Below are 14,032 nucleotides of genomic sequence, written 5' to 3' on the forward strand. Positions count from 1 at the left end.
GGAAGAAATATGGGTGATTTGGACCAGGGCACATCCCCTTTGGTGACAGATGATGTGGCAGCTGCAGGACAGCCCCCCGTTGTCTATCTCTCCCCCCTCTCTCTTTTCCTGCTCATCTTTCCTCCCACTCTCTCTTCCTTACCTCATTCTGGGTGCAAAGAACAGAAGGAAAAAAAAAGAGAGAGGGAGCTAATTAGGAAGAAGAATGAAAAAGAAAGTGGAGGAGAAACAGAGTGTGAAACATAAAGAGAGGTGCCTACAGCAAAATGGGCAGAGGAGAGAATCGAGAAAGAGGGAGAGAAGGAGATCAGGAATGGAGAAGACGAGACGGGAGACAAGAGATTCTTGGGGAAGAGAAGAAGGGGGAAGTTTGAAATCGGGAGAAAGGCTTAGAGACAGAAAAAGGATGACGGTAGCCAGAGTCAGGGTGCACCCGCATTTGTCTCTAGTCAGTAAAATGCTGAAAATGAGATGGTTTAGTATTTAACATCTCCATATTCCACTGTGTTTGCAAAATTGTCTTATATTCCCTTGCTGACTAGATTTTTTAAAGATCCAATCATGTAAAGAAATGTGGTGCACTGAAACAGAACAATTAAACAGCTTTCAAAGGGGATTCATGTTCAGACATCTCATCTAAAGTTAATCTCTTTTAAAATCTAAGGACCTACATTGTTCATCAGATATTCTGAAAGGTGCTTTAAAAATAAGGGCAAATATCCCAAGGGTGTTGGTGGAGTGGGGGAAGGAGAAGAGAAAGAAGGAGGAAGGGAAGACAGGAGGGGGCGGGGAAGGAAATTGAAAAAGTTAAGCAGGAAGATGGCCTGAGAGTGTTGTTATTAGTCCCACAGGTAAAGCTTAAACTGGTGTATCATGAGTATTTCCTGAGGATATACTTCCTCTGCACCACTTATGGTAATGTTTCCCTAGGTTCTGGAACCTGCATGTCAACTGTAGAGATGAAAGAGACATCAGTGTGGTGGTTGATGAGTTTGTCCAAGTGCAAGTGAGCTGAAAAATGGGCACTTAGGAATCCACCGTCTGGCCTTGCCTGTGTATTCACTCATCTCTAACCCACTCACTGAGACGCCTTTCTCCCTGTCAGGGCTTCCTGGAAGTCATTCATTCAGTTGGCCAGTAGCTACAGAGTACTTTCTCTAAGCGAAGCCAAGTATTAGACATTGAGGTTTCAGAGATGAGTAAGTCACTTCCAGTGGGGTGGCAGGTAAGAATACAGTGGGAATAAGTGCTACGACAGAGCCATACGAGGGGTATTATTGGAGCCCAGTGGAGAGGCTTTGAAATCAGGGGACTAGGAGGCAACACCTGAAAAAAGTCTTGAAAGGTGACTCTGGAGTAGACAAATCCATAGAGACAGAAAGTAGATCAATGGTTGCCAGGGGCTGGCCAGCAGGGGGCAAGGAGGAATTAAGCAGGGCAGGATGGAGAGGTCTGCTAATAGGTACAGAGTTTCTTTGAGGGAATAAAGATGCTCTGGCATTAAATAGTGGTGATTGTTGCACAACTCTATGGCTAAACTAAAATCCAGTGAATTGTACATTTTAAATGAGTGAATTGTTTGTTATGTCAATTACATCTCAATAAAGCCATTGAGACGATGAATTGGAGCTAGTTAGGCAGAGAGGGTAGAAAGGGTATTCCAGACTTCAGAATTACACCAGTAGGGGCAAAGACATGGCGGTGTGAAAGAATACAGTATGTTTACAGAAGTGCAAATAGCTCCAAATGGCTCAAGCATAGGATGCCAGCAGTGAATTCTGAGAGATGAGACTGGAGTTGAGGATAAACACCAGACCCCGGGGGCCTTTTGTGAAGTCTGGGTTTGATGTGTGAAAGAAATCTGGGAGTGATACCATCAAATTTGCATTTAAAAACTATGACTCCAGATGCAGTGGGAAGACTGGGGTGAGGTGGGGTGGGTGTGGGATGGTTAAAGGTAGAAGCAAAGAGATTGGTTAGAAGACAATGCATTAGTCCAGGTGAGAGGTGGTGATGGCTTAAATTAAAGCACTCGGGAGGGAGAGAAGGGATCGGGAGAAGATGGAGGCCTAGAGGCCAGGCAAGCTTGGAGCGAGCGTGATGTGCACGTACCATGCAAGCCACTCAAGGAGAAACATGACCTGTGCCAAACAGCACACAGACTGGGGGAGCTAGGCTTTGCCAGGGCACTAGGCTTTCTGGTGAAGAAAAGAGGCACTTTGGAAAAGGCAAGAGTCTGTGAAGCCACAGTGAGGCAAAGGAGTCATTTACTCTGCAGGAAAAGGAAGGAGTTACTGGACCACCTATAGTGCCTGGGGGTCTCCAAACAGGACCTGGCCCCTAGTATTCAAGATGGAGAGCAATCTTGGTGATCAGTGTGAGCTGACATAATGAACGTCTTCCAAAAGACCCCTGACCCCAGCCAGGAAGTCTAACAGATGTAGGCATCCCCAGGTAAGTTCTGGCATCTTGTTCCACATGGTCACTGTATCTTTCGGCAACAACAGATTCTAGTTTCCCAGCATTTGTCAGCCATGCTACAAAAGGATGGCTACTATACTTCCAGTGTGAAAACTGTCTTTTTCACCTACCCTCTTATCTAGCTTCTTATCTGAGAATGAGCCCACTGGTCTTGGCAAAATGTGGAAAATTATTAACCAAAGCTTATCTGTATGGGAGTCAGTCTCCACTTATTGGTCATAGATCTGCACATACAGGTTTCTTTTGCAATTTCTAGTTCTTTTCTCAACATCCTCTGTAACTCTCTCATCTGCAAACTTTACGGGTAATACATAAATACATATTCCATGTATACCTCTCTCTCTATTCTCTGTATGTCTGTATATGTTTATATATGTTCCACTGCCACTCCCCCAATCAATCAATCCCCAGATCAATCTTAAGCTGCTTATAAGTAAAGGATTTAATTTTGTCATCAACATTCAATAAGCATTTGGAAAATCAGTTTTTAACCATTTAACTACAATTAATTTAATTGTTGAAAAAAACGCAGACACTTTCCCAGACTTCCCTGATGGAGTCAAACGCAAAGATGGACATAGAGAAATGAGAAAATATAGACACGTACAGGCAAATGTCAATTCCTTACAAGCTGAAGGAGCAGACTACATAAAAATATATTCTCATACGCATTTCTTCTAGGGGTTCTGTGGGAAAAAAAATCTGGGAGGGTGCCATTTCATTTGAATTCTGAAGCCAATTTGTATAAATGTCACGTAAAAGAAGTAGCAGGGAAAGATGAAAATAGGGTCTGACGAACTGTGCATAGTCTTGGATTGGCAAATCCACATGGAAAGCTGTCACAGTTCATTTTGAGAGTGACTGGAAATAACACCGGTTTGATAGCCCTCATTTTCCTTTATTCTGCTTTACTAAACATCTTTAGCTCCTGTCTCCGATGTTCCAGTTCTCAGCTGCAATTTGAGAATGTATGGGGGGAGTGTTTGCCCTCTTTTACTTGTCTCTCTCATTTCCCTCCTCAGAACCACAGCACTGCCTCACTGTCGTCACCTTTTATTTATTCAAAGTCCAAATCCTTTTATTTCTTTCTTCTCATCGTGCAGTTCATTTTTTCCCCTCTACAGCAAGGTACATCAGGAACTTTTCAATCTCCTAGGCTGTCTTTTATCAATAAAAACCAGGATAATAATGCTTATTGTGCGTCTGTGATAAGCCAGGCACTCTTTTCTCTCTTTCCATTCTCTCTCTCTCTCTCTCTCTCTCTCTCTCTCACACACACACACACACACACACACACACAGAGCCTCATCTAGTCGTATTCTAATTTCTGTTGGGGAAATAGAGGCTCGCTCCAGTTAGGGGTAGCAAAGTCAGGATTTGAACACAGGTCTCTCTGATTCCAAAGCCTATGTGTGTTTTGGTTTGTTTTCAGTTTTTGCTACATTGCTCTTCCTTTTTTATGTGATTTGCTTCTGGGACTCCTACTTATGACAACTTTCTGATGGCGGGTAGGAAGGAAGGAGAAGAGTTGTGGCAGAGAAAAAAAAGAAAGAAATAGGAGCAGGTAGAAGCAGACACCAGAGCTTATGCTCGTCTTCTAGACTTTTATCCTACTTGATCTAGTTTAGATTAGAAAGTGATTAGCAAGAGCTATCTTCCATTCACCCTACCAACTGGGTTTCATAGAAAATGTCATGAAACAATAGCAGACAGAGCAGCCAGACAGACGTGTAACTACCCTCATGCCACATGCCTCTGGGAAGATGGTACCTGTGCCCTGTCACTCCCCTCAGGTATGCAGCACGATTGCCAAGCTTGGCCTGGCACAGTCTTGGCTAACTAGCTTCTCTGAATGATTATACCTGCCCATTCCCCAGCGCTTGTTTTTAAATCCTTGGCTCCATCAGAATGGAACAGGACAAGCCCAAACAAGAGATGGCGGGTAAGGTAACTAGGCTGAATTAACTAGATTTGCAGGGATTTAAATGTGTAGGGGAATACGGGTTCCTAGGAGTGAGGAACAAGGTGGACGGAGTCAGTTCCCAAAGAACAAGGAGAAAGTTCAGTTCCTTGCATGGGCGGCCAAGGACAGAGTATGGTCACCAGCCTGACAAGTTGATGCTGAGCTCTTAAGACTATGGATTCCCTTGTCTGGAGGCTGGACTGATCCCTGGAAATCAGGATGCAACTGTGTGTAAGGTGGATGTAAGTAGCCCCAGGTACAGTGATTAAAGAATTGTCTGGGCAATGAGTTAGATAAGTCATTATACTTTCTGGGTTCAAGTTTGCATGGCACAGGAAGAAAAGGGCCAGTTTGACATATGTTTTCACCCAACCTTTGACTGGAGAGCAAACTGATTTAATACTCATTCACTTAGCTCTGGTTTTTCCCTCCCATTCTAATCCCAACACTTAAGCTCAACTCAAAATCAAGTCTACTGGTTTTGGTTTGATGTCTATTTTGAAATACTGCTCACTGAAAATAAATAACTCAGTCTACAAAAAAAAAAGCCATGACAATAATTTCAGAGCCACCTTAATAATTGCAGATGTATTTCTACAATTGTTTTCAAAGCATTTTGCAATATATGAATTCACATGATTCTCCTGATAACCCCAAGAGATGGTAGCCAGGAATTAATGGTCTCCTTTTAATCACAAGGATATAGAGGCTCAGCGAGTGTAGGACTTCCTTAAAGGGTATAAACTGCTTCTTCTCAATGGATGGTGGACTTGAGGATTTGCTCACAGATTCATTTCAAAATTCCCTCAAAGTTAGCATATCACATACCACCATGACCTTTTAGTGACTGGTTCCCTGTCTTGTCTTTTCTAATTCCCTAATGCCTTGCAGAGGGAGATCTCAATATACGATTCAGCCACTTCCTCATTTTTTTCTCATATTGAGATGCTCTAAGTGTTCCTTCATTCCAGTCCAAAGACACCCTGGTTTCTCCCTACTTATACAGGGAGGTTTTCTGGAAGGCCATCCAAGTAGAACCAAAGTGGTTTCAACTTACTTCAGAACAAGGCCAAGAGACAGGGCCTGTGGTTTTCACACATTCATTCCAAAGAGCCCTTGGGCGGGGTGTATGGATTGGTTTGGCTAATTGTTTCTGCTCAGTGGAAATCCTTTGTCCCTCTCCCCAGAACCATCCAGTAGGGAAGCAAGAACAAAGGGGCCCAAAAACAATTCTTCACTGATTTGATCATAGGGCCAGTTCTCAGACCAAATTCAATCATAAGTTGTGAGATACCGTAAGTTCAGAAGTTGGAATTTGAACTTTAAATCTATTCCCTTCAGAGTCTTGAACAGCATGCAGTGGTGAATCTTTTAAATAAAGGAGAGAAGAGATTTCCCTGTTGCAAAACAAATATGTGATGCTGGAGAGGGTGTGGAGAAAAGGGAACCCTCCTACACTGTTGGTGGGAATGTAAATTGATACAGCCACTATGGAGAACAGCATGGAGGTTCCTTAAAAAACTAAAAATATCACTGATGAACATAGATGCAAAAATCCTCAACAAAATACTAGCAAACAGAATTCAACAGCACATTAAAAGCATCATACACCATGATCAAGTGAGGTTTATCCCAGAAATGCAAGGATTCTGCAATATATGCAAATCAATCAATGTGATACCCCATATTAACAAACTGAAGGAGAAAAACCAGATGATCATCTCAGTAGATGCAGAAAAGCTTTCGACAAAATTCAACACCCATTTATGATAAAAACCCTCCAGAAAGTGGGCATAGAGGGAACTTACCTCAACATAATAAAAGCCATATATGACAAACCCACAGCCAACATCATCCTCAATGGTGAAAAACTGAAACCATTTCCACTAAGATCAGGAAGAAGACAAGGTTGCCCACTCTTACCACTATTATTCAACATAGTTTTGGAAGTTTTAGCCACAGCAAGTAGAGACGAAAAAGAAATAAAAGGAATCCAAATCAGAAAAGAAGACGTAAAACTGGCACTGTTTGTAGATGACATGATACTATACACAGAGAATCCTAAAGATGCTACCAGAAAACTACTAGAGCTAATCAATGAATTTGGTAAAGTAGCAGAATACAAAATTAATGCACAGAAATCTCTTGCATTCTTATACACTAATGATGAAAAGTCTGAAAGACAAATTAAGGAAACACTCCCATTTGCCATGGCAACAAAAAGAATAAAATACCTAGGAATAAACCTACCTAGGGAGACAAAAGACCTGTATGCAGAAAACTATAAGACACTGATGAAAGAAATTAAAGATGATACAAACAGATTCAGAGATATACCATGTTCTTGGATTAGAAGAATCAACATTGTGAAAATGACTATACTACCCAAAGCAATCTACAGATTCAGTGCAATCCCTATCAAACTACCAATGGCATTTTTCACAGAACTAGAACAAAAAATTTCACAATTTGTATGGAAACACAAGAGACCCCAAAGAGCCAAAGCAATCTTGAGAAAGAAAAACAGAGCTGGAGGAATCAGGCTCCCTGACTTCAGACTACTACAAAGCTACAGTAATCAAGACAGCATGGTACTGGCACAAAAACAGAAATATAGATCAATGGAACAGGACAGAAAGCCCAGAGATAAACCCACGCACATATGGTCACCTTATCTTTGATAAAGGAGGAAAGAATATACAATGGAGAAAAGACAGCCTCTTCAATAAGTGGTGCTGGAAAACTGGGCAGCTACATGTAAAAGAATGAAATTAGAACACTTCCTAACACCATACACAAAAATAAACTCAAAATGGATTAAAGACCTAAATGTAAGGCCAGACACTATAAAACTCTTAGAGGAAAACATAGGCACAACACTCTATGACATAAATCACAGCAAGATCCTTTTTTGACCCACCTCCTAGAGAAATGGAAATAAAAACAAAAATAAACAAATGGGACCTAATGAAACTTAAAAAGCTTTTGCACAGCAAAGGAAACCATGAACAAGACGAAAAGACAACCTTCAAAATGGGAGAAAATATTTGCAAACAAAGCCACTGACAAAGGTTTAATCTCCAAAATATAAAAGCAGCTCATGCAGCTCAATATCAAGAAAACAAACAACCCAATCCAAAAATGGGCAGAAGACCTAAATAGACATTTCTCCAAAGAAGATATACAGACTGCCAACAAACACATGAAAAGATGCTCAACATCACTAATTAGAGAAACGCAAATCAAAACTACAATGAGGTATCACCTCATACCAGTCAGAATGGCCATCATCCAAAAATCTACAAACAATAAATGCTGGAGAGGGTGTGGAGAAAAGGGAACCCTCTTGCACTGTTGGTGGGAATGTAAGTTGATACAGCCACTATGGAGAACAGTATGGAGGTTCCTTTAAAAACTAGAAATAGAACTACCATACGACCCAGCAATCCCACTACTGGGCCTATACCCTGAGAAAACCATAATTCAATTCACAGTGTTCACTGCAGCTCTATTTACAATAGCCAGGACATGGCAGCAACCTAAGTGTCCATCAACAGATGAATGGATAAAGAAGATGTGGCACATATATACAATGGAATATTACTCAGCCATAAAAAGTAACAAAATTGAGTTATTTGTAGTGAGCTGGATGGACCTAGAGTCGGTCATACAGAGTGAAGTAAGTCAGAAAGAGAAAAACAAATACCGTATGCTAACACATATATATGGAATCTAAAGAAAAAAAAAATGGTTCTGAAGAACCTAGGGGCAGGGCTTCCCTGGTGGCGCAGTGGTTGAGAATCCGCCTGCCAATGCAGGGGACACGGGTTCGAGCCCTGGTCCAGGAAGATCCCACATGCCGCAGAGCAACTAATCCCGTGAGCCACAACTACTGAGCCTGCGCTCTGGAGCCATCGAGGCACAACTGCTGAGGCCCGCGTGCCTGGAGCCCATGCTCTGCAGCGGGAGAAGCCACCGCAATGGGAGGCCCGCGCACCGCGGCGAGGAGTGACCCCTGCTCGCCGCAACTAGAGAGAAGCCCACATGCAGCAACGAAGACCCAACGCAGCCAAAAATAGAAATAAATCAATCAATAAATTTATTTAAAAAAAAAGAACCTAGGGGCAGGACAGGAATACAGATGCAGACGTAGAGAATGGACTTGAGGATATGGGGAGGGGGGAGGGTAAGCTGGGACGAAGTGAGAGCGTGGCATGGACATATATACACTACCAAACGTAAAATAGATAGCTAGTGGGAAGCAGCCGCATGGCACAGGGAGATCAGCTCGGTGCTTTGTGACCACCTAGGGGGGTGGGATAGGGAGGGTGGAGGGAAATGCAAGAGGGAGGGGATATGGGGATATATGTATATGCATAGCTGATTCCCTTTGTTATACAGCAGCAACTAACACACCATTGTAAAGCAATTATACTCCAATAAAGATGTTAAAAAAAACAAAACAAACAAACAAAAGAACAAATATGTGTACCCAGTTGTATAATATTTTGGCACAGATCAGTTTCCCTCAAGAAGAGGGCGTCTGTAAGACGGCTGCTGGATGTGCCAAGATTATTTTCTCAGGCTTGACAATGCTGACAACGTTTATTTCCAGTCGAAGGGGGTTCTGCTGGGGACATGTTTCTGGTGGAGCACGCCTGTTGCCAACGCTCACTCCCAATTTTATGGGGCAGGAACTAGAAGAAACTACACTGCTCTTATTTGTGGAAGGAACATATGCTTTGGAATCAGTCAGGGTTTTAAACCCTGGCTTAGCCATTTCCTAGATGTGTGACCTTGGGTGTAACCTACCCTCTGTGAGTCTGTTTCCTCAACTGTAACATTTGAATAAAAAGAGTGCATATGTCAATCGTTGTTGCTCTGAGGAGTACATGAGAGACTACATATAAAATGCTTAGCCAGGTGCCTTAGCAGATAGGGAGGGCTCAGTAATGACATCTTCTATTGCTATTACTACTGCCATTATTAGAAATGGAAGGAATTGAAGCACCAAGTTAGGAAATCCCCTTCCACAGGGGGTGATTTATCAACCTATGCCAGCTGAACACTAATTCTTTAGCTAGCAGGTCAGGCATTAGAGGACTGAAGTTTTCCCGAGCGAAGCCCATAATTCTGGTTTTTGCATGTTATTGCTGTGCTCCCCAGAACAGTCTTCAGCTGTCGGCTCTTCTCTCTTTTTACTCGCTCAGCCTTACCATGGGGGCGGGGGTGATCAGTGAACTCAATGTGGAAGCACTGAAGGTATTGGAGCAGGAAAGTTACACAATGGCCATGTTTTAGGATGAGAAATGTGGTGGCACCACAGCAGATGTGTAAGTGGACGGAGATTTGAAGCGGAGATACTATGTAGGCGTGTGCTGAGTAATCCAGGCATCAGGTGATGAGGGAAAGGAAGGGACTTCTGTGTGGTAAAGGTGAGGATGTTTCAAAGGTTCAACAGGAACAGAATATGGTGGGCATGAAGGATTAAAGAGTGGGAAGAGTCAAAGATAACGCCAAGGTGTTGGGCCTGGGGAATAGAAGAGAATTGATTCTGCTGTCAGGGAGTTGGGGAGAGGAAATGTTTTTGACTTTTAGACACTTTGCATTTGGCACATATAAGCAGAATTGTCTGGTAAGCATTCATGGCACTGACATGCAGAAGGAAGGTTGGGGCTGGAGATGTAGATTTAATGGTCGCCTCTCTGTACCCCAATATGCTATATTCATCACCACCTCTGCTCTTTTGTCCATGCTTTCTCTGCTGCCAGAAATATCCATTTCCTTATCAATTGAAATCTAATTCTCCTTCAAGCCCCAGTTCTTCCAGGAAGCCTTCCCTTAGCACCCTAGCCCCCAATGAACTCTCTTTCCCACAAACTCCAGTACTTCCAATAGCACTTACTGCCTGTATCTCTCATGCACTTGGCATTTAAACAAACCATTATCATTAAGTCTTATTTAGCATCTCACTGCAATGGTTACATTGTGGACTGTGGAGCCAGATTGCCTGGATTCAAATCCCAGCTCTACCACTTACTAGCTGTGTGATCTTGGACAGGTCACATCGTTCATATGCCCTAGTTTCTTCATTTGCAAATGGGGATAATAGCACCTACCTCGTAAAGTTGTTGTAAGGATTAAACTAGTTAATACACGTAAAGTGATTAGAATGGTTGCTTGGCACATATGAACTATGTAAGTATTTGTAAATAAAAATTTTTGTTAAATTTATATGCATACTGGTTCCCCAAATACATCATAAGCTTCTTAGTGACAGGTAATTCATCTTATCATTTCTTTTCCTCATAGCACCTAGCATTACTAGTTACTCCACCAAAAATTTGCGGAATCAGTTGTATTTAAACACAAGTCCCGGGACTTCCCTGGTGGCGCAGTGGTTGAGAATCTGCCTGCCAATGCAGGGGACATGGGTTCGAGCCCTGGTCTGGGAAGATCCCACATGCTGCGGAGCAACTAAGCCCGTGCGCCACAACTACTGAACCTGCGCTATAGAGCCTGCGAGCCACAACTACTGAGCCCGCATGCCACAACTACTGAAGCCCGTGTGCCCTAGAGAAGCCACCACAATGAGAAGCCCGCGCTCTACAACGAAGAGTAGCCCCTGCTCGCCACAACTAGAGAAAAGCCCATGCGCAGCAATGAAGACCCAACGCAGCCAAAAAACACACAAGTCCCCGGCTGCAGCAGGTTGCTAGGACTGCTACTGCAGGGAGATGGCTTAGCACGGCCGCATCCCATGCTGTGTGGAGTGCTTGGGGACAGGGACAGGGACGGGGGGTGGCATTTGACTGCTTGCTCCAACCATTTACTAAACGGCTCTCCAATGGCAATGGAAAAGTTGCCTTATATATAGGACAGTTCTTCCACTTAAACTAGACGTAAGCTGTGGTTTTAGAAAGAATCAGAATGGGGGAGGAGGCAAGGGAAGTTTTTCTCTTCCCATAGCTTCGCCAAGGGCACCACTTCCCCTTGGACTGACAGTAGGGGAGCTGATGGAGTGTCTAGGACTGGGCACTGGAAACAAAGGCGCTTAATTACTCATGGCTTGCTCTATGCTGCACAAAGAGAACGACACAGATACCACCCCCCTCTCCCAGACTCTCCACATCCCTTGCCTGGAGGTGGGGGAAGGTGGAAGGAAGCAGAGAAGCAAGGACCATGCAACAGAGATCGTTTCTTCACCACTCTGGAGCTTCTACACCCTGATTTAAGGGCAATGCAAGGACCGCCTACCTGGGAGTCAGGAGAGCTGGGCTCTCGTTCTTGAGTACTAAATAGATATCGGGAAGACTGAAAGATTTACTGAACCTCTTTAGATCTTAGTTCTCCAATCTAAAAAAAACTGGATAATTTTCCTTTCCCAATTTAAGCCATGGTGCTATTATGAGTGACAACTGAGATGATAGGTTTGGAAATATTTTGCAAAGTGTAGAGCATTTACTTCATGTAAAAGATCATTATCTGGAACTTCTCTCAGTTGCAGAAGAAGGGTATTATGCTGTCTACTAGTCACATATGGCTAGTGAGCATTTGAAGCGTGGCTAGTCAGAATTGAGGTGTGCTGTAAGTGTAAAATACAATCCCATTTCAACAAATGTAAAATATCTCAACAATTTCTTACATTGGTTACATGATGAAATGATAAGATTTCAGATATATTCAGTAAAATAAAATACATTATCAAAACTAATTTCACCTGTTTCTTTGAGCTTAACTGTGGCTGCTAGAAGCTTTAAAATTACATACAAGGCTTGCATTTGTGGCTTGCACTCTATTTTTATTAGACCGAGCTGGTACATCCGGACAGTCACATTCAGGAAGGTCAGAATATCCAGGTCCCTCCATCTTAGGCAACCCAAAGCAGCGTCTTTGGTTCAGAAGAGGACTCCCGGATACTATTCTCTCATGGGCACCCTCACCTGGCTGTTTTGTGGCCCTTGACCTCCCCTTTCAAAAGCTGTGTATTTTGGTAGAGAAGACATTCATTCTTGGGAGTTTGGGAACAGGGAAGATTTGACTTTCAGGAATAGGTGCACATAGGTTGGGGGAAGGAGGGTGGAGAACATCGGGTTGCTACAACAATGACATATTATAGCAAACTAATTATCACATTACAATCCTCTCAGGTGGGAACTAGCTTCCTTGGAGGCTCCTTTAAAAAAAAAAAAGGGCTTCCCTGGTGGCGCAGTGGTTGAGAGTCTGCCTGCCGATGCGGGGGGCACGGGTTCGAGCCCTGGTCTGGGAGGATCCCACATGCCGCGGAGCAACTGGGCCCGTGAGCCACAACTGCTGAGCCTGAGCGTCTGGAGCCTCTGCTCCGCAACAAGAGAGGCCGCGATAGTGACAGGCCCGCGCACCGCGATGAAGAGTGGCCCCCACTCGCCGCAACTGGAGAAAGCCCTCACACAGAAACGAAGACCCAACACAGCCAAAAATAAACATAATAAATAAATAATAAATAAAAATTTAAAAAAAATAAAATTAAAAAAAATAAAAAAAAAAAGAAAGAAAAGGAAAAGATTCCTTCCGAGCAACTAGCTGACTTTGTCCTTTTAATTCAATTCAATTCAATTGGGGGGTAGCTGCATAAAGAGAAAAATTAACACATTAATGGCTAAAATGGAAATAGAGAGAGACACAGAAATGTCTTCCTTTAGTTCTGAAGCCAGGCTTACCCTTGCCCATCAAATGGCAAGTCGTAGGTTAATCAAAAGGGAGCACTGCACAAACTTCCTTCAAACATTCCATAGGAGTCTTCTGGGCTCAGGTTTCATCTGTTTACCACACAATCCCCTGCCCTACTTTAAAGACAAACTTGGCTAATGGGACTTGGATTCTCAGAGTCCGTCAGCTCTGCCCAGTGAGAATAAGAGCTCCTTATAGCAATATCGTATAGACAATCAAATCCTTCCTTAACTCAAGTTTAGGGCTTAGCAACAGACATTCCCTTTGGGGGCAAACTCAATACTGGCAGGAGTAGGGACTGAACTTGAAGGGAATAAAGTAGAAGGACTTTGATTTATTCATGGGCAGAATGGGAAAGAGACAACTTAAGGACTAAGGAACAAACAATCAAATTATGACGCAAATTACAGACCAAATAGCATCAATTTCCTAAACCTCAAGTCAAACTGAACCCAGATATTAACTGAACCATGAACTGGACCAAATATATATATATTTATATATATACATATATTATATATATATAATATATATATATATATATATATATATATATATATATATTTGAAAAGCTAGCAAACTTGTTCAAACCAGAATCAAACCTATATATTTTCTAATGAACTAGAACATCAAAACATTCCTTTAACTGAACCTGAACTGAGCCAATGTTTCATTTGGTTTGAATCCCGGCTAAAGAGGAACATTTTTGGCTTTCGTTTGCCATCAAAGGAAGGTAGTTAAAATTCCCTGGAAATGGCCTATCTTCCACAACCTTTAGTCATTCAGGTTGAATGAAGAAATGTGGATCCATCCACAAGTCTCAGATCTAAGACAGACTGACACAGAATGGAAACAGGGTGGTACTACCATGTACTACAA

The 14,032-nt window shown here is 42.7% G+C and overlaps 1 protein-coding gene across 9 annotated transcripts in view; it reads right to left on the bottom strand.

The window, feature by feature from the left end:
- DCX (doublecortin) overlaps window positions 1–14,032 on the bottom strand; it is a 365,391-nt gene that overhangs the window by 19,531 nt on the left and 331,828 nt on the right. The gene's annotated exons all lie outside the window — the stretch shown is intronic.

The sequence above is a fragment of the Balaenoptera borealis genome (genome assembly GCF_965194805.1).
Source record: "Balaenoptera borealis genome assembly, chromosome: X".
NCBI classification, from domain to species: domain Eukaryota; kingdom Metazoa; phylum Chordata; class Mammalia; order Artiodactyla; family Balaenopteridae; genus Balaenoptera; species Balaenoptera borealis.